We start from the raw sequence: 24,940 nt of genomic DNA, 5'->3' as shown, positions 1-24,940 counted from the left end.
TCTGAAAGGTCACTGGCAACTCATTCTCATGTATCTTCAGAAACTAAGCTCTTGGAGAGCAGGAAATATATCAGTTGTGTTTCACAATGTACACTCAGTGTCCAGGCTAGTGCTGGCACGTTCTGTATGGACAAGCTTCATTTACACCAGTGATTTTTTTGGATGACTTGAATAAACGAATAAAGGTTATAGACGTTGAGTAATGACCAGTTGCACATCTAAGACATGGCAGAAGTGAGACCTGAATTGCAGTATGTCTGACCCCCAAATATCTCTTATACTTTGCTGCTCATTAAGCAACTTACCTGTCCATGGTAACTAGAAAATTTAACCTGGTTTAAAGGTTGCTATTCTGAGGTCAAAAGTAATGGGGTATGAATTGTGTAAGAACTTACTATAATCATCAGGCTGAGGGATTATCAAGCAAAACTCTGGACCTAAAGTTGGAAGAAGGTTCTTAGAGGATTTGACAGGACTGGACAATATTTAAAATTCCCAGAAGTGAGAACACTGTTTAACACCATACATAATAAAATAAAGCAGATTAAAAACCTAAATGTAAGACCTGATACTATGAAACTCTTTGAGGAAAACATAGGCAGAACATTCTGACATAAATTGCAGCAATATCCCTTTGGATCTGTCTCCTAGAGTAATGGAAATAAAAACAAAGCTAAACAGGACCTAACTAAGCTTATAAGATTTTGCACAGCAAAGGAAATCATTTAAAAAAAAAAAAAGTATACAGAATGGAGAAAATATTTGCAAATGATGCGACCAAGGGATTAATGTCCAAAATATACAGTTTTTGCAGCTCAATGTCAAAAAACCCAATCCAAAAATGAACAGAAGACCTAAACAGACATTTCCCCAAAGATGCCATACAGCTGACTAAGAGGCACATGAAAAGATGCTCAACATCACTAATTATTAGAGAATGCAAATCAAGACTACAATGAGATATCATCTCACACTAATCAGAATGGCCATCATCAGAAAAAAATTTTTTTAAGTTTAAAAAAAAAAAACTAGAAGTAGAACTACCATATGACCCAACGATGCCATTCTGGGGCATGTAGGTGAAGAAAACCATAATTTGAAAAGATACATGTCCCCAATGTTCACTGCAGCACTATTCACAACAGCCAAGACATGGAAGCAGTCTAAATGCACATCAACAGATGAATGGATTGAGAAGATGTGGTATATAATATACAACGTACTATTACTCGCCCATAAAAAAAAAATGAAGTAATGCAGTTTGTAGCAATGTGGATGGACCTACAGATTATCATACTAAGTGAAGTAAGAGACAAATATCGTATGATATTGCTTACACACAGAATCTAAGAAAGTGATACAAATGAATTTATAAAACAGAAACAGACTCACAGACTCTGAAAACAAACTCGTGGTTAGCAAAAAGAAAGGGAGGGCAGAGGGATAAATTGGGAGTTTAGGATTAAAATATAAATAAACATGCACAAAGTAGATAAACTGCATGACACAGAGAACTATACCCAATATCTTGTAATAACCTACAAGGGAAAAAAATCTTAAAAAGTATATATATACATAAACATATATATATAACTGAATCACTTTTCTGGACACCTGAAACAAACATTATAAATCAACAAAATTGAAATAAAAATTTTAAAAATTTTAATATCATACCTTTTCTTTTTTTTTTTAATAAAATTGGTGATCTCGTCAGAAGGGAGAATATTGGAGGAAGGAGAGGCAGAACATTCTCTGCAGGATAGTGAGATACTTGAAGGAGGCAGGAAGTCTGGACAGTGGCAGTGGATATGGAGGAGACAGTATCAGAGCATATACACACTGCTATATATAAAATAGAAAACCAACAAGAATCTACTCTATAGCACAGGGAACTCTGCTCAATATTCGATAAAAACCTAAACGGGAAAAGAATTTGAAAACAAATAGATACATGTATCACTGACTGTACACCTGAAACTAAGGCTTTGTTAAAAAACTATAGCTCCAATATAAAATAATTTTTTTTTAAGATTTTACCATTCCAAAGTTTTATACTTAATCTCTAGGTAAAAATGCCCCCTCTAACATCAGTAAAAATTGAGATCATTAGGTTACTAAACCGATTTTAAAATATTGGAAATAAAGTGATAGTAAGGCACCTGATCCATCTTTTGTTGCTCCTTTAGGCACTGCAGAAAAAGTCATCACCAACTTCTAGCTGTCAGATGTATATGGAACCATGTTCAAAATACAGAGGAAGAGGGAGGTATAGTTTTGAAATCTTCAGTCAAAGCAATTCTTCTGCCTTATTTATCATGTTCTCATTCTTTCCTTTTGACAGAATCAAAGTCTTGCATCCTCCATGCATGCATTTCCCACACTTTCTTGATTCTAAAATGGCCAAGCAGCAGTGTAAATTTAACAACAGTTTTTGGTTTGGGGAAGGGAAGGTGCTCCATGAAATGTCCAGAGATTACAATGTACACAGCTCATTTTTAGAGTGCTAAAATGTGGCCCCAAGAAAGTCTTGGAAGTAACAGACAATACATGTAATCAAATATAAAAATCTTCAAGTAGCATTAATGAGGAGCCTATATATTTTGTCCAAATGTGACTTCTAGATATAACTACAAAATAGTGGGAACAACAACAAGAGTTTTCACAGTAATTACAGTTTTGAAGAAGTAAACGTGCATTTTAAAATTTCCCTGAAGCATGTAAACTATTTGGATTTGTTTCTGAAAACTGGTAAATTGAAAAATTATTATACTAATCAATATTTAAATGTATAAAAAAACAGGTACTTTGACCATCAGTGTAAGCTTTGTTGGTAAAAACTGAACTAGATCTAATTTCTATATTAGCTCTTTGACTTCTGGAGAAACAAAATGTGCGCCATCACCTTTTATATGGAAATCCATAAATGCAAAACATCAGATTAACTGTTCATTAGCCACCTTTTGACTTGGTCACTGATTCAGAAATTCAGAAGTGGAACACTGGATTATAATCATCTAGTTCTCACTGCTTCATTATGACGTTCCAGCCAAGCCCACCCACAGTGCCCACCAACAGAGCTAGAAGAGCAGTCAAAGGAAAACACCTTTCTCAAAGGATCAGCACATCATAAACCCCTCAAGGATCTCACTCAGTAATCTGAGATACCACAGGGAGAATTAAAACCAGGACAAAGACATTGAATGTATATACCAAATTAAGAGAAGGTGTGGAAGAAAAACATATACTTCTACTTTATTGACTATGCCAAAGCCTTTGACTGTGTGGATCACCACAAACTCTGGAAAGTTGTTAAAGAGATGGGAATACCGGACCACCTGATCTGCCTCTTGAGAAACCTATATGCAGGTCAGGAAGCAACAGTTAGAACTGGACATAGAACAACAGACTAGTTCCAAATAGGGAAAGGAGTACATCAGGGCTGTATATTGTCACCCTGCTTATTTAACTTATATGCAGAGTACATCATGAGAAACGCTGGGCTGGATGAAGCACAGCAGATTACCAGATTCCAGCACAAGCTGGAATCAAGATTGCCAGGAGAAATATCAATAACCTCAGATATGCAGATGACACTACCCTTATGGCAGGAAGCGAAGAACTAAAGTGCCTCTTGATGAAAGTGACAGAGGAGAGTGGGAAAAGTTGGCTTAAAGCTCAACATTAAGAAAACTAAGATCATGGCATCTGGTCCCATCACTTCATGAAATATAGATGGGGAAACAGTGGAAACAGTGACAGACTTTATTTCTGGGGGCTCCAAAATCACTGCCGATGGTGACTGCAGTCATGAAATTAAAAGATACTTGCTCCTTGGAAGGAAAGTTATGGCCAGCCTAGACAGTATATTAAGAAGCAGAAACATTACTTTGCCAACAAAGGTCTGTCTAGTCAAGGCTATGGTTTTCTAGTAGTCATGTATGGATGTGAGAGTTAGACTATAAAGCAAGCTGAATGCCGAAGAATTGATGCATTTGAACTGTGGTGTTGGAGAAGACTCTTGAGAGTCCCTTGGACAGCAAGGAGATCCAACCAGTCCATCCTAAAGGAAATCAGTCCTGAATATTCATTGGAAGGACTGATGTTGCAGCTGAAATTCCAATACTTTGGCCACCTGATGAAAAGAACTGACTTATTTGAAAAGACCCCAATGCTGGGAAAGATTGAAGGCAGGAGGAGAAGTGGACAACAGAAGATGAGATGGTTGGATGGTATCACCGACTCAATGGACATGAGTTTACTAACTCCGGGAAATGGTGATAGACAGGGAGGCCTGGGGTGCTGCAGTCCATGTGGTCGCAAAGAATCAGACACAACTGAGCAACTGAACTGAACTGTGGAAGAAAAACACTAAGATCAAGAATACAGCGATACAGCAGGGGGCGGGGTGGGGGGGGAGATATATGGCAGAAACCAACACAATATTGTAAAGCAATTATCCTCCAATTAAAAATTTTTTTAAAAGGATAAACAAAAAAAGAACACATGCCCAAATTTTACATCATGGAGACTAAGACTAGAAAATGCCCTGATATTCTGTTGCCTCCTCTTTTGCCCATAGCTGAGCCCTGATCAACCTCAGGGCCAGAAGCACACTCAGAACCCATCTTAATGTATTTCCTCAAAAAACCACTCCAGAACATGGGAAATAGAACCAAGAAAGAATTCTTCACCCCTACCCCTGCCGCTGATATCTCCCATTTATCTTATATCTGGCCTGCACTGAGCTACTCACCATCCTGAAGTGTGCCAGACAGCTTCAAGCATCTGTGCCTTTGTTTCTTCTGTTCCTCTATCTGTTGATATTTTTGTATCCTATGTGGCTCTACACACAAAAAATTCCACTTTTATGAGGCAAGCCCCATTCATATCCTCTAACCATAATTAATTGTTAATAGCTGTTCCTTTATTTCAAGAGTTCCAGCTAGAGGGGCCTGAAGGATCAAGAAGAAAAAGTTTACCAAATAATGAAAGTAATCATTATATATAACATATATATAAAATACATTTCAGCCCAAACACAAAGCGAAGAGGAAAATAATGATGAGACTTATGAACTAGAATTTCTTTCCCCATTTTGTTTATAAAGCTGTAGCTTCTACTATAAATATATAAAAGTTTAGGGTAAGCCTGGATTCCTATTGTAAAATGTAATAAGGAGAGAAATTCAAGCATAATATCACTTTGTTTTGAGCTATAAAAACTCTATCAAGGCAGAACATCTTACCTTACAAAAGTTACTTCAAAAGTTAGCAAATATTCCCATTCAGTCATTCCCACCCTGGGCCAACACCCAGAATTTTAAGAGGAACTTTTGAAACGTATGGATTTCTTGGCTTCATTCATAGCCTGTGAGCCAGCATTTTGGGGGAGTGGGTCCAAGAATCAGTATTTTATAAAGGTTCCCCTAGGTGAACTGAAGAACAACCAGATTTACTGTCTTAACTGATGGTTTTAATAATTGTCTGAGCTGGGCATATCAGTAAATGTTCTTTACAAGGACACATCAATAAACATAAGCATTGGGGGTCACATATCTGAATTCCATGTATGATGTCAGTTTCAGGAAAGATACAAGCACCAAGTTTGCTTTGTTTGCTACTTTGGCATTGTTGTGATGGGGGGAAAAGGACTGGAAAAAGTTTTAAGTTTCTAACAAATTCCTAAAGAATGAAATGTTGACTGAGCTTAAAAGAAATGTTTCATGGCTGTCTTCAGTCTAAACAAGAAAATATTTGGGGGCAAAACTTTGTTAAAATTCACTTTGACTGATTTATCCAACCGTGAATAAAGACTGTTTTTTCACACTTTAAAAGGCAGTGTGAAAGTCTGTTTTTCTTTTATTTTTCACACGTCAATCACCAAAAGAGCTTAGTTTATAAGACTTTGGTTACATGATGACTACATCTTCTTAAATGAGAGAAGAACTTGGTTATGTTCAAAGAAATAAAAATTAATAGTAATAGAGTTTCTAAAAATTAGAATCCCTGCAGATCTAATTTACCACTGATTTGGGGCTAATAATTCATATTGTAAAATAAAGGGAGATGTGAACCTAGTAGGCTCCATTAATTGGATGCTTTCTGACAATTCTCTAAGTGTTACTCTATGGGTAATCTATACATACCTGGTGATTAGTCCAGTGTTAATATGTTTTCTTGTGTGTATGCCACAGTGGGAACCAAGGACTCTAGGGATACAAGTGAATCCTTAATGAGCCTTAATCAAAAATGATAAATGCATCTGACTTCTCACATGTTAAACTTAACATAGCCTTAAGTGTGGCTGGTAGGTTATAAGAACACCAATATGCATTGAAGGAGAATATTTGAAATTGTGTTGCAAACCATACATTTTCATGAATCTCCTTTCTGGGCTCTTTTGTTGTATTTGAGAAGTAAGCTCAGAGGCAAAAATAATACACCAGTTTCCTGAGTCCAATCAATAAAAATAGACTTTAACTGTCCCTATAATGTGTCAATCTGCCTTTTAGGCTATGATAAATTTGACAGTACTCAGGAAAGCTGATCTCAAAACCATGGCTGTGCTAAGCATGAATAATACTACAATACTGAAATTCTTTTGGTTCCTTACATGAGAATTCACAGCTCTCACAATGTATGAATATGGTTTTTGGAGTAAAGGTAAAGTTGCAATACTCACATTCAGCTGGGCAGCCAAGCAGCCCTGGGCTGTTTTCCATCTCTGCTCTGCAGCTGTATAGTACAGATCACGTCAGTAAAGAGAGGACTTACTGGGCCGGGTTGTATTTTCCAAAAATGGCCACATTAGTATTTCCAGTCCCATATGCTCTTGTAGAACTTGCTACTTGCCCATCAAGGGATAGAGTTCATTTTTCTTTTTTCCCCTTGACGAACAGAATGTGAAGAAAGTGACCTCTGTGACTTTGGAGGTTAAGTCAAGAAAGTTGACACAGCTTCCACCCAACTCTCTCTTGGGACACTCACCTTTGGAACCTGGCCACCATACTGCGGGGAAGATGAGCAGCCATATGGAAGGGCCACATGGAGGTTTTCCAGCCACAGCCCCACGTTGGTCCCAGACAACAGTCAGCGTCAGCTACCAGACACGTGAGTGCCCTTCAGATGATTCTGCCTTCAGCCTTCCAGTCAACCCACCTGATGTCCAGTAGAAAAGAGACAAAATGTCCCTATCACACCCTGACTCCAACCCTCCCAAACTGCAAATCTGTGAGCAAAATAAACACTATCATTAAGCCACAAGAGTGGTTTATTTTGCAGCAACTGGAATACTTATCAAGTGTCTTGATTCTATTTCATTTTCTATCAACAGTTGAAGTCACTTTCATCAGGAAAACAATAACTATTTAACAATGATTCTATCTACAATGATTCATATATTATGGTAACTGCTGTTTGTCTACTATGCATTTGGTCACTGTTGGACTGACATCATATGAGACAACTCTGTGTGTGCAACTTGGACAGTGAATAAAATTAATTAATTTTAATTATTTTAATTAGTTAATTGTTTTATTAATAAAATAAAATTAATGAATAAAATTAATTCATACTCATGATTCAAAATTCAAACTGTACAGAGTTTTAGTAAAGAAAAAGTCCCATTTTGTTAACTTCTTCTCAAAACACATGTTTTTGATATAATCATACCAAATCCAGTGTGTATCCTTGTAGACCCTTTTCTGCTTTTCTTTACCTTTACACATACACACTCACTCACTCATAAATATGTATCTTGGACATCCCCCCACCACTGCCCAGAGATGATGGTTTCTTTTTAGCATGTTGTTAAAGCACTATCCTACATAATATTGATGATAATTATGATCAGGACATATGATAATAGTTGCCATGCTTGAGTTCTTATGTGCCAGGTAATATAGAACATGGAGAGATTGAAATAGGCAAATATTAAAAACCAGGACTTTTGTTTCTAGAAAACTAAATCTTGTTGTTAAACCAGCAAGGACCATGTCTGTCTTTGCCAATTGATTCTCCTTCAGCACTTAGGAAAGTGTCTAGCACATGGACGACTCTCAATAAATATTTGTTGTATGACCAAATTAATTAAAGTTTTCACCACAAGCTCCTGGCAAACTTGATTCCAGCGTGTGCTACAACTAGCCCAGCATTTCTCATGATGTACTCTGCATATAAGTTAAAAAAGCATGGTGACAATATACAGCCTTGACATACTCCTGTTCCTATTTGGAACCAGTCCATGTCCAGTTCTAACTGTTGCTTCCTGACCTGCATACATATTTCTCAAGAGGCAGTTAAAGTGGTCTGGTAGTCCCATCTCTTTCAGAATATTCCACAGTTTATTGTGATCCACACAGTCAAAGGCTTTGGCGTAGTCAATAAAGCAGAAATAGATTTTTCTGGAACTCTTGCTTTTTTGATAATCCAACAGCTGTTGGCAATTTGATCTCTGGTTCCTCTGCTTTTTCTAAAATCAGCTTGAACATCTGGAAGTTCATGGTTCACATATTGCTGAAGCCTGGCTTGGAGAATTTTGAGCATTACTTTACTAGCGTGTGAGATGAGTGCAATTGTGCGGTAGTTTGATCATTCTTTGGCATTGCCTTTTTATGGGATTGAAATGAAAACTGACCTCTTCCAGTCCTGTGGCCACTGCTGAGTTTTCCAACTTTGCTGGCATATTGAGTACAGCACTTTCACAGCATCATCTTTTAGGATTTGAAATAGCTCAACTGGAATTCTATCATCTCCACTAGCTTTGTTCATAGTGATGTTTCCTAAGGCCCACTTGACTTCGCATTCCAGGATATCTGGCTCTAGGTGAGTGATCACACCATTGTGATTATATGGGTCGTAAAGATCTTTTTTGTATAGTTCTTCTGTGTCTTCTTGCCACCTCTTGTTAATATCTTCTGCTTCTGTTAGGTCCATACCATTTCTGTCCTTTATTGTGCCCATCTTTGCATGAAATGTTCCCTTGGTATCTGTAATTTTCTTGAAGAGATCTCTAGTCTTTCCCATTCTAATGTTTTCCTCTATTTCTTTGCACTGATCACTAAGGAAGGCTTTCTTATCTCTCCTTGCCATTCTTTGGAACTCTGCATTAAAATGGGTATATCTTTCCTTTTCTCCTTTGCTTTTCACTTCCCTTCTTTTCACAGCTATTTGTAAGGCCTCCTAGGTCAGCCATTCTGCTTTTTTGCATTTTTCTTTGGGATGGTCTTGATCCTTGTCTCCTGTACAATGTCACAAACCTCTGTCCATAGTTCATCAGGCACTCTATCAGATCTAATCCCTTGAATCCATTACTCACTTCCACTGTATAATCATAAGGGATTTGATTTAGGTCATACCTGAGTGGTCTAGTGGTTTTCCCTACTTTCTTCAATTTAAGTCTGAATTTTGCAAATAGGAGTTCATGATGTGAGCCACAGTCAGCTCCTGGTCTTGCTTTTTGCTGACTGTATAGAGCTTCTCTATCTTTGGCTGCAAAGAATAGAATCAATCTGATTTCAGTATTTACCATCTGGTGGTGTCCATGTGTAGAGTCTTCTTTTGTGTTGTTGGAAGAGGGTGTTGATTTAACTTATACGCAAAGCACATCATAAGAAACGCTGGGCTAGATGAAGCACAAGCTGGAATCAAGATTGCCAGGAGAAATATCAATAATCTCCGATATGCAGATGACACCACCCTTATGGCAGAAAGTGAAGAACTAAAGTGCCTCTTGATGAAAGTGAAAGAGGAGAGTGGGAAAAGTTGGCTTAAAGCTCAACATTCAGAAAACTAAGATCTTGGCATCTGGTCCCATCACTTCATGGCATATAGATGAGGAAACAGTGGAAACAGTGACAGACTTTATTTTTGGGGGCAACTGAACTGAACACATGTACTGTGGGAATATATGTACATGCACAGACCTTATTTTTTGGGCTAGAGGGAGATGAGGAAGAAAGTATAAATAATGAAACCATGTATAAAATAGATACACGTGCTTTAAAGCACAGGATTCTTAGCTTCGTGCTCTGTGACAAATTAGACGTGTAGGATTTGGGGCTGGGTGGGAGGGAAGTCCAAGAGGGAGGTGATACATGTACGCATATAGCTGATTCACTTCATTGTACAGCAGAAATGACATTATAATACAATTATACTCCAATTAAAAAATATAACTATGCTTTAGAGAAAAAAAAGATAGGAATCCAGGCTTTGTTTTCTGTCAGTGGAAGAAAAAATCATACCTGCAAGGTGGCTGCCACCAAAATGAACCAACTATCCAGATAAATATAAGCAGCTTACACATTAGGCCTAAAAGACCCAAGCAGCATGATAATGATCATGTCGGTGACAAAAGCATTCCTGGAGAGCAAAACTATGGACATTATTTAACCATCATAACATGCGCCAGGTTTCAGATCACTGACAATAATTATGATTTGTAGAATGATAGATGTCAGCATGGCACTTCCCCAATTCCATCTCTCCTTAAAATACAAATGCTTCCCAAAGTAGATTTATCTTTTCAATTAACTTTCTTGTAGGCGCCAAGAAATTCTTTTGGGTTAGGCTGATAGGAAGGAGATGAATGATAGTGGTATTGGTGTTGATTTACTCACCAGTTATTATTTAGGGCTGGGTCCTTCCAGTGCTGGGCTAACAAATGAATATTTAGTTGAATATTCTTTTTTTTTTTTTAAATCTTCTTCTGAGTTTTGAAATTTCAGGAAATGTTGAGAATCCCTGTTCTGTTTCTATGAAAAAAATTACAGTATTATAAATAATGGTGTGGCTTTTGTGAGAGGCATACTCACCACTGAAAAGTAGATATCCTGTGATTCCTTGCTTCTGAGACATACCATGAATTCCCAACACTGAAACATGCAGCCATCATTCTTATAGTATTTCCCAAATCAAAGGCACTGGGAAAATGCAAAGAAGTCAGGAGGAAGCCATGTATTCCTCTGTAGAAATAAAAAACAATAAAATTAAAGGAATGCCTAAGAAAATTTTCGGTATGCCATGGCTTTTGCAGATCAGCAAAATAAATTATTAAGAAATCTTAAGAGTGGAAAAAAAATCAAAGCAAGGCACATTGCAAAAGTGCAAGAGTGAGTCAATGTTAGTAAAAAAATCTATTAATATAATTCACTAACTTATAAGCCAAAAAAGAAAAACGACTTTCTTCTCCTTCTCATCCTACCCCTCTTCCCTTTCTGACCTATTCAGCCCAAAAGCCAGCATCCAGGGCCAGGAATAAATGGGTGTAGATTAGATCTTGAGTGCTGCGAGAAGGGCAAACACAGGGAGGCAGCAGTGGTGCTGAACAGAAGATTGGTTTTACACAAGAATTTTATCACATATGTAAAGCTCGTAAGGACAATAAAGGTCAGATTTCTTACTCTCAGAGGATGGATATACAAATGTGGAAAGGCAGAAAACTCAAACTATTGAGCTGGACTGAAGTAAAAGTATCACTATAAAGTCATGGCATTCCATATATGGATGGATGGATAGATACAGATATTAATAACATAGAGAACCACACAGATGTAAGAGAGTGTACATATATAGGAATCTACATATATTCTTTAGCTCAGTCCACTGAGAGGGGTGTGAAGCAGTGAAACCCTTCAAATCAGAGTGAATTCCTTAGAGATCAACTCTTGGTTTCTAAGTAGCATTTTCTTCTAAGAGGAACCAGTCTTTCTTGGGAAAATGACTGATTCTAGGGCTCGAGAAAGCAGAACACAAACTGGAGCATTTTGTTACACCAGAGAATCATTTGGAATCACTCACAGCATGAAGGGGATATACTAAAAGGATATAGATGCCAATTTGAGAAGATTCATGGGTCAAATCTCAGGTAAACTGACATCAAAAAGGTAATTTTAGTAATGAATCATAACATGGCAAATTAAATGCCAAAACATGGGTTCATACTAATAAATGAATACAACTTTGACAATGAATGGATTTTTACACTCTTCCAAAGTAACTTTCCATAAAAGAAAATTATTCAGAAGGGAAAGGAATAATATGTTTATAGGAGAGAAACCTGACAGATAACACCTTAATCACCTGGTCAAATTGAACATCATTGGTAATGGGACAAATCAAAATCATGTATCACCTGATAAGATACAATGTAAAGAACACAGTATTCCTTCCATGAGATTTCCAGCTCTGATGCATAAGCTGAATGTAATCATGGGGAAATATCAGACAATCTAAAATTGAGAATAACCTACAAAAGAACTGGCCCATAATTTTCAAAACTGTCAAGGTCGATAAAGCCTAGAAAAGACCGAACCACTGTTCCATATTGAGGAGACCAAGGGGACATGATAAGTAAAGTGCAAATACAAATATTTTCTTTAATAACAGCTTTATGAAGATAAAATTCATAACACAAAAATTTCACCCTTATAAAGTACACACTTTGATGTTCTTTTTACTATGTTCATAGAGATATGCAACCATCACCACCACTTAAAAACATTTTTATCACCCCAAAAAAGAAGCCTTGTACCCAGTAGTAATCACCCCTATTCCCTCTCCCAATATCCCCCAGTCCCTGGGAACACTAATCTACTTTCAGTCTATGGATTTGTCTGTTCTTGGCCTTTCATATAAATGGAATCACATAACATGTGATCTTTTGTATTAATATAACAACTGGCTTCTTTCATTTAGCATAATATTGTCACTCAGAGGTAGAGCATATGATTGCACTTCATTCTTTCTTTTGGCTAAATAAAATTCCATTACATGGAGATAACACATTTTGTTTATTCATCAATTGATAGACATCTGGGGTTGCTTCCATTTTTGGACTGTTATGAATAATGTGGCTATAAACGTGTGTATACTTTTTTGTATGGGTAGCATGTGATTCTGAACTCGATATTATCGGAATGTGGTTGGGACATATGACAGAACTTGAATGGAATCTACATATTAGATGTTAGTAATGTTTCAGTGTTTGGTTTAGGTGGTGGTATTTTGATAATGCAAGAGAATATTCCTGGTTTGTAGGAAATATACACAAAGGTACTTGGAGTTTGTGAATATTATGTCAGCCACAAACTCTCAAATGGTTCCAGAAAAATAGTTATTTGTATTATACTCATAACTCGTCTCTAAATTTGCAATTGTTTCTAGAGAGAGAGAGAGAGAAATCACGAGGGAGAGACCACATTCATATAAATAGATGCTAAAATATATTTGATAAAATTCAGGAATTATTCCTTTAAATTGTAGAGATAGTTGAATAAATTGACATTTACTTAGCAAATACATATTTGTTTTGATATATATCTCAAACAAAAAGCCAGTATCATGCTTAATAATTAAGCATTAAGGTATTCCTATTAAAGTCAGAAACAAGGATGTCCATTATCACCACTACTATATACCATTGTCCTTGAATTTCTAGCTAGCACAGTAAGACAAAAATAGATATGGAATTCAAATATAAGTTAAAAAACATTTCAAATGAATGTGAATGTTTAGTAAGCTCACCAGTTAAATAACACATGCACAGAAAAACATAATTTTTCTATAAATCAAGAATAATCTGATAGAAGACTTAATCCAGAATGCATCTACTTATAATGAAATAAAAAGCCAAAAAGCAAATAAACTGAGAAAATTGGGGGAGATAAATATTCTTTGCACTAAAATAACTACTCCAAGCCATCAAGCCATTAAGAAAAAATAAAAATGCCCTAATAGAAAAATGGAAACAGGTATGAAAAGTTAATTCTCCAAAAGAAGATGGCAATAGACAAGTGAAAAAAATGTTCACTCTCACTAGTTATTAAAATGCAAATTAAAACAACAAAATATTACTTGTTTTTGTTCTAAAAACTGTCAAAATTTTTATGAGTGCAAGTGTGTAGAGAAATCGGTATTCTTGCTGTTGCTGGTAACACATCCACATTAGTACAGTATTTCGAGAAGACAATATGACTTATACAAACTAAACTTTAAATATTCTATCTTTTATTCCAGTAATTTCACTTCTAGGAATTCACCTTAACAAAAAATCTTGACTCACAGACAGAAAACAAACTTAGGGTTACCAAAAGGGAAAGAGTGCAGAAGAGGGATGGATTAGGAGTTTGAGATGAAAGATTTATACTACCTTATATAAAATAGATAAGCAACAAGAATTTACTGTATAGCCTCAGATGGTAAAGAATCCACCTGCAATGCAGGAGACCTGGGTTCAATCCCTGGGTTGGGAAGATCCCCTGGAGAAGGGAATGGCAGCCCACTCCAGTATTCTTACCTGGAGAATCCCATGGACAGAGGCGCCTGGTTGGCTAGAGTCCATGGGGTGGCAAAGTGTTTGACGTGACCAAGTATACAGCACACACATAAGGAACTATATTCAATATCTTATAATAACTTATAATTGAAAAGAATCTGAAGAAGAATATATATATATATATATATAACTGAATCACTTTGCTGTACAAATTAAACTAACAATATTTTAAACCAACTACAATTCAATAGAAAATTTTTTTAAATTTAGATTCATGGATGTTTATTAAAGCATTAATCATAATGACAAAAAAATTCATAACCTAAATGTCCAACAGCAGAGGACTGGTTGACTAGTCTATAAAATTTTGATATGACTAAATATGTAATTAATAAAAATGTTATGTGAAACATGTTCACAGAGGACAGTTCAGCGCTATTGCAAAATGCCATCCTCAATACATATGCATCCCTATGCATAAAAACAATTGGTTTATACATGTCAACCTGTTAATAATGGTCATTTTGCTTGTTCACATTTTCCACTTTTCCCAAAATTTATTTCTATAACCACAGAAGTCATCATATCTTCTTTAAAAAGAAAAAAAAAAAAAAAAAGGTCCAGAAGTGTTAGATAAGTCAATAACACCCAGTGAGAAAAAAACAGAGCTTTTTCTTTTTTAAGACTTTTCATCTTGTGTTGGGGTATAGCCGATTAACAAACCATGTTGTGATAGTTTCAGGTGACCAGCGAAGGGACTCAGCCATCCACGCATAAGTTGTCCATTCTCCCCCAAACTCCCCTCCCATCCAGGCCGCCACATAACATCGAGCAGAGTTCCCTGTGCTGTATGGTAGGTCCTTGTCGCTTATCCATTTTAAACATAGCGGTATGTACATTTCCATCCCCAAATCCTCAGCTATCCCTTCCCCACATCCTTTTTCCTGGCAACCATAAGCTTGTTTTCCAAGTCTGTGAGTCTGTGAGAATAATAGGGCTTTTTCTTATCAACCAAGTTCATTCTAGATCTGAAGTCTCAAGGGACTGCCAACCAACCACAACTGAGGACTCTCTGGAAGAAGTGGAGGTAGGTAATAAGTCCACTTTACATTTTGATGTTTGGGCAAAGCTTGGAACATTGTGTTCAGCTAGGAGAGGTACACTTAAGGTACACAGTTTTCTGGAGAGTCTGGTTTTCTCCCTCTGGGAGAGAACCAGAGGGTTCTATGATTAGCAGCCAAAGGAGATGAAAAGCTTTAATCCATTGAAAAGAAGAATTAAGGGGAAGATATAAAATGCTCTTCAAATTTTCCAAGTGGCTGTCAAGAGAACGGGAGATTTGATTCATTATCCTAGTGGTTCCAAAAACAGAACAAGGACCAATGCACAGAAATTTCCCAGATAGTATCTAGGGACAAGGGAAAACTGTAAGATGGAAGATGCTCTCTAACTCTCCAGCTTCTCCATCCACTTAGGCTTCCAAAGTCTTCTTTTGCTACTCCTCTTCCACAACCTACTGAATATCCATGTTAATAATTTGTTCCTAATGGCAGAAGACCTAAGGGTGATTTGTGATAGAGTTGTATAATATGCATGCAAATTAATGTAATCTGATAAACGATTATATTCCATATTGGTGGAAATTTATTGGAGGAGGAATCCTCCTAAAATCCATTGACAGGTAAACGAGCATGAATGCAACCATGTATACTCTCCTTGAGCCCAATGAATGAGAACAAATCAAAAGCTCTGAACTTCCTATCTGATTCTCATTCATCTCATTCATCAGTCCTACACCTGAGATGGCAGTCTTAGGCTGCCTTCCCATCTTTCAGACTACTGCCGAGGGAAAAATGGCATCCTGCCTTCCAAGCAGCACCTTCACATTATTAGTCCTGTCCTCTGGGATAGCCCTATTAGAGACATGACCTTCCAACTCTCCATTGCTGATAGTCCAAAACTTCTAACAATAGTGGAAACATAACCAGACCTCAAGCATAAGACAAGAACCAGAGCATTTAACGACAACTGGATCTTAAATGATGGGAAAATTAGACTTCACTTCCCTGGTAGCTTTTTCTTCCAGTCTCCCAGCTGACAATCCTTTATCCTGTGGAATAACCAACTGCCTCCAGCACTCCATAAACACAAGCCTTTCCACACCTTCCTGTTACCTCCATCTGGAATGCCCTTTAGATTTGTTATTGCCTGGATAACCTCTGCCCATCCTTGACTCGGCTCAGGATGCATCTGCTCCTCCAGGCAGCCTTCCTTCAATCCCAGGCTCCATGGCATGCCTCCCTGCTGCATCCTGTTTGAATCTCCACTGCATCATCTTAGACCAAGTGCTGTCCAAGAGAAATCTAACAGGGGTCACATATATTTAATAGCACAGTTTTTAAAAATTAAAAAGAAACAAGTGAAATGAATTTTAAGTATTTTATTTAGCCCAGCATATCTAGGGCTTCCCTGGTGGCTTAGATGGTATAGAATCTGCCTGCTATGCAGGAGACCTAGGTTCAATCCCTGGGGTTGGGAAGATTTCCCTGGAGAAGGAAATGGCAACACACCCCAGTATTCTTGCCTGGGAAATTCCATGGACAGAGGAGGCTGGCAGGTTATAGTCCACAGGGTTGCAAAGAGTCTGACACGACTGAGTGACTAACACATACACAATCCAGAATGTTATCAACAGGTAATATCATACTAAAAATTATCTATTAGCTATTTCACATTCTTTTGTCATTTCAAGTCTTCAAACTCCACTGTGTTTTTTACATGTAGAGAACATCTCATTTCAGACCAGCTACATTTTAAGAGCTGGATAGTCACTCATGGATAGTAATGACTGTGCTAGACAGCCAAACCTTAAACTGAAATAATCTGCTCATGGGTTTGCCTTTGCTACTGGAAGACAGGCCACTCAAGGACAAGGTCAATTCCTTGCCTGTGGTTTCATCAGTGTTGCATCAGGGCCTGACATACACTGAGTGTTCAGCTAATGTTTGCTAAACTAAACTGACCTGAAGGTATTTTGAGAGAAGGTGGAATTTTAGCAGCTGCTCAAATGAAGAGCAGCTTATGTGTACTTATAATAATAATGGTGATAGGAAGAATGGCTGCTATTTTGGTCTTGGACCTCATGTTCTATGCTTTTTAAATATATTATTTAGTCCTCACAACCCCAGGTACTAGGTAGCCTTATTACCTCCACTCTCCACTTTATGGTTAAAGAAAATTGCCCCAAATCATACTGTTATTAAGTGGAAGAGCCAGGACTTCCTGAAATAGTTACAGAAAAACAAAGAAAACAATACACACACACCCCATAATAAATACAAAGTTGAAAGAAAATAAATGATATTCACAGATGTGATAAACCTACCCCAATAGGTAAACCTACTCTTGAATCTCCTTTACCAGCTTCACCACCATCTTTTTGGGGGTTTCATGATCTGCTGAGTTTTACCTTATACAGGTGTACCTCTTTCCATGTTCCCGAACCAGCTCTTTCTGATTTAAAATTACATATCTTTCAAGATTGCCTTCTTAGCTGCTTGCATTCTGCCTGTCTTGTCAACATGGCAGCGCTTTTCACAAACTACTCCAGTGAACAGTCGGCTTTCTCAATGCCTAAGCCTCTCCCAGGGTATGGAGAGAGAGTGGGGTATAAACTGTTTTCCTCCACACACTTCCCCCAGAGGACCCCTCCGCCTCGCTCACATGGCCTGGGGCGAGGAGGGTTGGGAGGGCGGTGAGCCATCACGGCTGATGGTGCTTTGTGTACGGGAACTAGGCTGAACTGTGCTTAAGAAAAATGATACAGATTTCCAGTTTTGTGTGTGAGTGTGTACAAAAATTCCATTATCTCTAAACCACAGGAACCAGAACCACATCTGGCAAAGGAAATAAAGCTGGAGACGCAAGCAAAGAAGAGATTAGGAGAAGCCTTGAAAGCAGGCCGCTGCGTTTAGATTTGATGTGGTGGGAAATAAAGATCCCTCACGGGTTTCTGAGCAAGGGAGTGATGTGATGAAAACAGTGATTAAGGAAGATGAAATGCAAGCGGGACAAATTAAAGGGCGGGACTAGGATCTGACAGGAGGCAGTCACCCGGGTTCTGGGAGACAGAGACAGTGAGAGAGAAAGCCAGGGGATTAGGAAAGGCAACCGTGATTCTCCATGAATGAACAGATGCCATCCTGAAGTCACTTTACTACCACGTTACCTCCAGCTCTTTATGCTCTTACCCTATTTGGAAAGGCAAAAACAAACCCACGAGGAGCTGAGTGTTTTCATTAAAATGATGATAAAATTTCATCTCTGTGAATGTAATGGTTTAAATGTATGTGCCCCCTGCTGAGTAAATGGGCTTCACTGTGAGCCTGTGGAACCGTTAGCAGGGCCGAAATGGAGCTCAGAGAAATTGATATTAGGCCTTCATTCACAGAATAAACAAATACGGTGAAAACAAAGCAGTTTTTTATGGAGAAAGATAAACATCATATGATATCACTTATATGTGGAATCTAAAAAAAATCATACAAATAAACTTACTTACAAACCAGAAACAGACTGAGACACAGGAAACAAATTTATGATTACCAAAGAGAGGGCGGGATAGGAGCAGGAAGGGTAAATAGGAGTTTGGGAATAAGAGCTGCACACAATTATATATAAAACAGATACATAACAAAGTCTGACTATATAGCACGGGAAACTACATTTGATATCTTGTGATAACCTATGATGGAAAAGAATCTGAAAAAGAATATATATAATATACAATGCTTTTCAAGTGTGGAGCTGGAGAAGACTCTTGAAAGCTTCTTGGACAGCAAGGAGATCAAATTAGTCAATTCTAAAGGAAATCAATTCTGAATATTCATTGGAAGGACTGATGCTAATTCTTTGGCCACCTGATGTGAAGAGTCGACACATGGGAAAAGACCCTGATGCTGGGAAAGATTAAAGGCAAAAGGAGAAGCAGGCAGAAGAGGATGAGATGGTTAGATAGGATTACTGACTCAATGGATACGAGTTTGAGCAAACTGTGGGAGAGAGTGAAGGACAGGGAACCCTGGTGAGTTGCAGTCCATGGAGTCACAAAGAGTTGGACACAACTTGGAGACTGAACAATAATATATATATTTTATATATAAAACTGAATCACTTTGCTGTATACCTGAAATTAATACAACATTGTAAATAAACAATACTGCAATAAAAAAAAAATCCGTTAAAGCAGCCTCTTTTGGATGTAGCCCATAGGACAGAGTACACTTGGCTGTCCCACAGGGGCAGTCCCAGCCACGAGTGCCCCGAACTTATTGCCCTACAGGACTCTGAAAGCATCCTTTCCAAGTCAGATTCCACAGTGTTAGAAATCCATAAGGAACTTGGGTTAACCAACACTTTTTGCCAATACCCTATACCCTAAGTCATCATGTGGTCTAATACTGGCTGCAATTTTAAAGGGTCCAGAGATGCAAACGTTCTTTTCATTCAAGTTTAGATCTGGAAAGAGACTTGAGAACATCTAAACCGATAGTTTCAGAATATTTTTGAGCTGCACACAATGGAAATATAATGGATAAATATTGAAATGGGCTCCTTGGGTTGGGACCATGGTAAAAGGCCCCAAATTCCACCTCCTCATTCTCCTCCTTTTGCTCCCCTAAACCCCACTCTCCCCACAGCTTACACACATTAGAACAGAACCTGAAGCCCTCCTCAGGACTTTGGGACTGAAGGGAAAATAGTCTGCAAAACACTGAAGAATCTAGTATTTTGTTTTATTTCAACTTGTGGTAACAGATGAAAAAATTGATACCTAGAAAGTGAAAACAAAACTTTCATTTCCAGCCACTAAATAACTCAAAAAGCTGCCTCTTAGAAACCCCCAGAATGCTGGCTATATGCAAATATTCATTTAAATGCATCGAATGAACTCACAAAGGCATAAACTTCTCAATTTGAAAATGAGTATAACCTATGACCCAGCAATTTCATGGCCAAGTATGTGCCCCAGACAGTATGGAGATGCATTACTGGGTCATGGAATCACTTTAGTAAATTGCAAACAGCCTATTTTTTTTTTTTGTATGTGAAATAGACTAAGTCAAACTGTATCACAGCTGAATAGACAACAAGAGTGTTATTTTGAGGAACTTTTTCCCCACATACAGTGTATACACAGATACACAGAAATGTACACTTGTATGTTCTGGGTTTCCATGTAAAGTGTATGCTTTACTGTGGGTATAGACAAAACATTTTTGAGAAGCTTTTGTATGTTAGTACAGAAAATGAACAAGAACACTGGTCAAGAACATTGCTTACCATAATGCAAGATTAGAAACAATCTAATTACTCATCAACAGGAGAATGGAGATAGATAGATAAACAGGTAGACTGATGTCTGTTCACAAATCATTAGAATATATACTAGTTAAAATGAATGAACCAGAGATTTGTTGCTGAAAGCTAATGCTAAATTCATTAAAAAAGCAAGTTGCAGAATATGTAGATCAAGTTTAAAGTTTTAAAACATGCAAAACAGAGTACCCACTGTTGAAAGATACATGTGTATACAGAAGAAGTACGAAAGATGTAAATTCAGGACAGTGTTAATCTCTGGGGTGGGAGGAAGGGAATCTGGGATAAAGGAGGAATCCACAAAGAACTAGGTCTGACATGAACTCATCCCAATGTTGGGGTTGCTTAGAACTCGACAACACACACAGTTTTGTTATTGTATTCTCCCTAATTGTTGTTGTTGATTAAAAAAATATTTTGTAAGTCACAGATACTTACCTGAGACCAGATGGCTGATTGGTGGGATCATCTGGAAGAAAGCTAGGCAGGACCCTGAGTCTGATTTCCAATTCAGTCCTCTTCCCACATGGCTCCCAAATGAGGATCTGTTTGCAAATGAAGGATTTGCATCATTTTGGTGTGAATCTTAGCAATTTATTTTTACCTGAGAGATACTGTTCCCTCCAGGCCACCAAGGCCACATTTGCTCTGACTAGAAATAGCGCAAAGCATACTTGTTCTGTGAGGCTGAGCTGTTGCTTCATAGCCTGTCACTTGGCTCTGCTTTCCAACTTCGCTCATGCATTGAAACAAAACACTGAGCCACTGAAAGGTCGGTAGAAAGATGATCTAAACATGCAGGAAGTATCAGCAAAAAGAGAAAGAAAAACAGAAAGAGGAGAGGGAAGACTCAGCTGCATGTGAGCATCTAGACAAAGTCAGGAGTCACCATCAAATTAAAGACAGAAAAAAAAAAAATTAAAGTCAGAATACTGCTAAGGAGCCATCAAACACACAGAGAAGGTTATTTTAGAAGATGGAAAGAACTTGAAATAATAGTATTTCATACCTTTCACAATCTAATACACAGTCTAATGGGAGGGGGTTTATTAACATTTTTTCTAGTCTATTTTAAGACAAAAACAAAAAGACAAATGATACCTTGGCAATGGATGGAGAGTCTTATGCAGAGATTTATTATGCTTCAGAAAAGTTCACGGCAGTGGTTTTTATCATTGGATCCTTTATACTCTTCAAGTTATATAAGAGGTTCTTCCTCCTTCTTTTCATTCTCTAAGTGTAACTTCTGGGTCAGCTCTAGCTTTTTGAGTGCATAAGCCAGAGCTTTCTGCTGTTCAAAAAGAAGATAACTCTTGCAGTAGAGTGCCAGGAATACATCTTACTCTGGAGTTAAGCATTAAACTGTATGGAGATATGTTTTTAGACTCTTCTCACCCTGGAATGCCTGTCCGTTATCATGAGCTATGAAAGTATTCTTTTCAAGACTTCCCTGGCAGTCCAGAGGCTAAGATTCCACACTCCCAATGCAGGGGGTCTGGGTTTGATCCCTGGTCAGGGAACTAAGATTCCATGTACCACAACTAAAGATCCTTCACACCACAATTAAAATTTGGAGCAGCCAAATAGCTAAATAAATTTTTTTAAAAAGAGAGAGAAATTACTCTTTTCATACTGCTGGAGAAAATTCAGACGTGACAGAATTCCTTCTGTTGTCCTGAGAGCAAATGTAACAACAACTGACATTTATTCAACATTTACTCTTCTAAATACCTGACCTCATTTAGTCATTACCACCTTCTCAGGAAGACACTACTGCTACCCCATTTTGTAGATAAGAAAATTGAGATACTGGAAGGTTAAGTATAATAATATCCTTCAGGTCACCCAGAAGAAGTGGTAGGGCCGGGATTTGAACCCAGCCAGTTGGTTCTAATAGCCTGGGCTTCTATGCACCACTCTGTCCAGGAGGTGGTATTTAAAATAAATGAAGGTGGTTATTGAAATGACAGCACCAGGTTATGTTACAGCCAGGAGCCTCTGCTTCAGATACAGGAACTTTAAGAGGGAAGTATTTACACACCAGTGAAGGTGACATCAGAATCCTTTCCTTATGGCTCGTAGCAACCTAGAACATTGGCTTTGGGGCTCCTGTGTATTCTACCCCATCTAAGTTATGGCTAATTTCTGTTATGTTCCTCTGTCCCCAGAGAATGCAAGTAGTGATGGATTTGGAAATGATATTAGATAAAAATCAGGAGGCTTAAGCTTGAGTTCAGTATTGCCACTTACTAACTAAATGGATGCATTTTCCTCATCTGTGAAATGAGAAAAAGAATGCCTGCTCTATAGGGTAGTGAGAGTGGGGCCAGACAGAGGCAAGGAGAACTGTGATCGTACACTTTTCACATTGTTGGCCCAGGAATTCTTTTCCTCTTGTTTCATGAGTCAAAGCAAAACAACAAAATGATGTAAACAATGGTGAAAGACCCATGTGGATACCCAAAAACTTTCTATTGTAAAATTAATTTTAACTTTAGTTAAGTCATTTTTCCTTTTTATTTCTCATCTCTTAAGAGGAGGGATATTGATCACTGAAGTCTCTTCCAACTTTGATATTTTGTGATCCATTTCATCCTAGACCTAGGAGAAGTAAGCCAGGGTTTTTACTTATTTTTAAAATTTATTTATTTTCAATGAAACAATGATGAATATTTTTAATGATAAAAGGCATAATTTCACAAAGAATATAGACATCTTACACTATTAGACAGCTTAACAGCAAAAAACCAAAGATACATAAGGCAAAAATCAGAAGAAATATAAGGGAGAAGAAAAAATATATAGTCATAGACATACTAACATTACTCTGAGATTATTTTATCAAGTGCAGAAAAAAATAAGAATAGGAGCATTGTGAATGATGTCATTAATAATTTAAATATAATAGATTTATATTTAATTGATTTATATAATCATATCCTACACAAATACATACAAAATTTTTTATCTCACATGTTATTATTAGAAAATAATGAGCCAGGGCTTTTAAATGATAGTTTGGCTACTTGCAGTCCACCTTACCTCCTAAAGTGAACACATGCCTAACATCTGATCAGTCATATAGGATCCATGAGAAAATGTGACAGCTCTAATAATTAATTGCCCCCAAGTTCAAGTGTTAAGGAGAGTTGAATTCTACACTGGAACTAGGTGGATATCTGGTTTAGCTGGCAACCTGCTAGAAGTAGGGGTGGTGGCATTCCAGCACTTTCGTTCTGGGTCATGCCAGACATGTAAGAAATGCCAGATAGGATAACCTTGGAGGCTGCTTCAAGCCCTATGATCTCCTGTGACTGCTTCACTGATAAGTATCACTTGAAAATGATGCTGGGTATGACCAGCTGTAGCAAGCTGGGAGCCAGAGCCAGGTCTTTCCACAGAAAGACACATCAAATGTGGCCAATGTAACTCGAGGAAGTGACTGGAGCATGGTCTTGAAGCAGCTTCATGCCAGCTGAATGGTCTGCCAGCCCCTCCAGGGGAGGGCCAATCCATTTCAGAGGAAGCCAGCCCCCCAGGGAGCCTATGTGGTGCGCTGAGAACAATGGTCCACTCATCAAGGGCAAGGGCATGATCAGTCACTCCAATCACAGTCTGTTACCCAGGCTCCCTGCCCCCAGCCATCCCATCCTGGCCTGAAGCAGATGCTGGGAACAGTCACCCCATCAGCAGCCTCGAGATCCATCACAATGCCTGCGAGCTGAGTGGCGGGAACGGTCACAATGAGATAAGCATGGGTGGCCTCCCGAATCACCGTGAACTGGACACCCATTAATAATTCAGTCTGTGTGTCCAGCCCACCATGCTCACCCTGCCAAAGGCCTCTGCACTAGCCATTCCCTTTGGAAAAGCTTGGTCTCCGGGTCTCATATAGCTGCACCTTTATGCAATTCAAGTTTTATTTCCAGTGTTACTTTCTTAAGTCTTCTATGCTCACCCCCACCCAGACTCTCTACCACAACACTCTGTTTTATATTTCATATAGCACTTCTCACTACTTGGAATGATTCTGTTCATTTACCTTTCTGGTTTATTATCTATTTCCCCTTTAGAATGTTAATTTAATGAGAACCAAAATCTCCTCAATCTTCTCTAATCTATTTCCAACATGTAGAAAAATATCTAGCAGATAATAAGGGATTGATAAAAAATTAGTAAAACCAATGTATGAGTTAATGAGCTAATTCCATCTAGGACAGGTATGTCCTGGTGCCAAGAAGGTTCCCCTCACTGTGCTCTGCCACGGTAGAAAGATTTCAGGGCT

The 24,940-nt window shown here is 38.0% G+C and overlaps 1 long non-coding RNA gene across 1 annotated transcript in view; it reads right to left on the bottom strand.

Annotated features, from left to right (window-relative positions):
• The window catches only part of LOC133048936 (uncharacterized), a 144,671-nt gene that overhangs the window by 14,756 nt on the left and 104,975 nt on the right, over positions 1-24,940 (bottom strand). The window contains exons 5-14 of the long non-coding RNA XR_009691155.1: positions 21,757-21,946; positions 21,094-21,200; positions 10,862-10,966; positions 10,622-10,756; positions 6,990-7,160; positions 6,685-6,889; positions 6,149-6,211; positions 4,757-4,955; positions 2,163-2,394; positions 1,678-1,792 (exon numbers count right to left, since the gene is read on the bottom strand). This is a non-coding gene — a long non-coding RNA (uncharacterized LOC133048936). The remainder of the gene's footprint in view (positions 1-1,677; positions 1,793-2,162; positions 2,395-4,756; positions 4,956-6,148; positions 6,212-6,684; positions 6,890-6,989; positions 7,161-10,621; positions 10,757-10,861; positions 10,967-21,093; positions 21,201-21,756; positions 21,947-24,940) is intronic.

The sequence above is a fragment of the Dama dama genome, chromosome 29 (assembly GCF_033118175.1).
Source record: "Dama dama isolate Ldn47 chromosome 29, ASM3311817v1, whole genome shotgun sequence".
Taxonomy (NCBI): Eukaryota; Metazoa; Chordata; class Mammalia; order Artiodactyla; family Cervidae; genus Dama; species Dama dama.
Note: the sequence above shows the minus strand (reverse complement) of the source record. Positions and strands in the feature narration are given on the sequence as shown.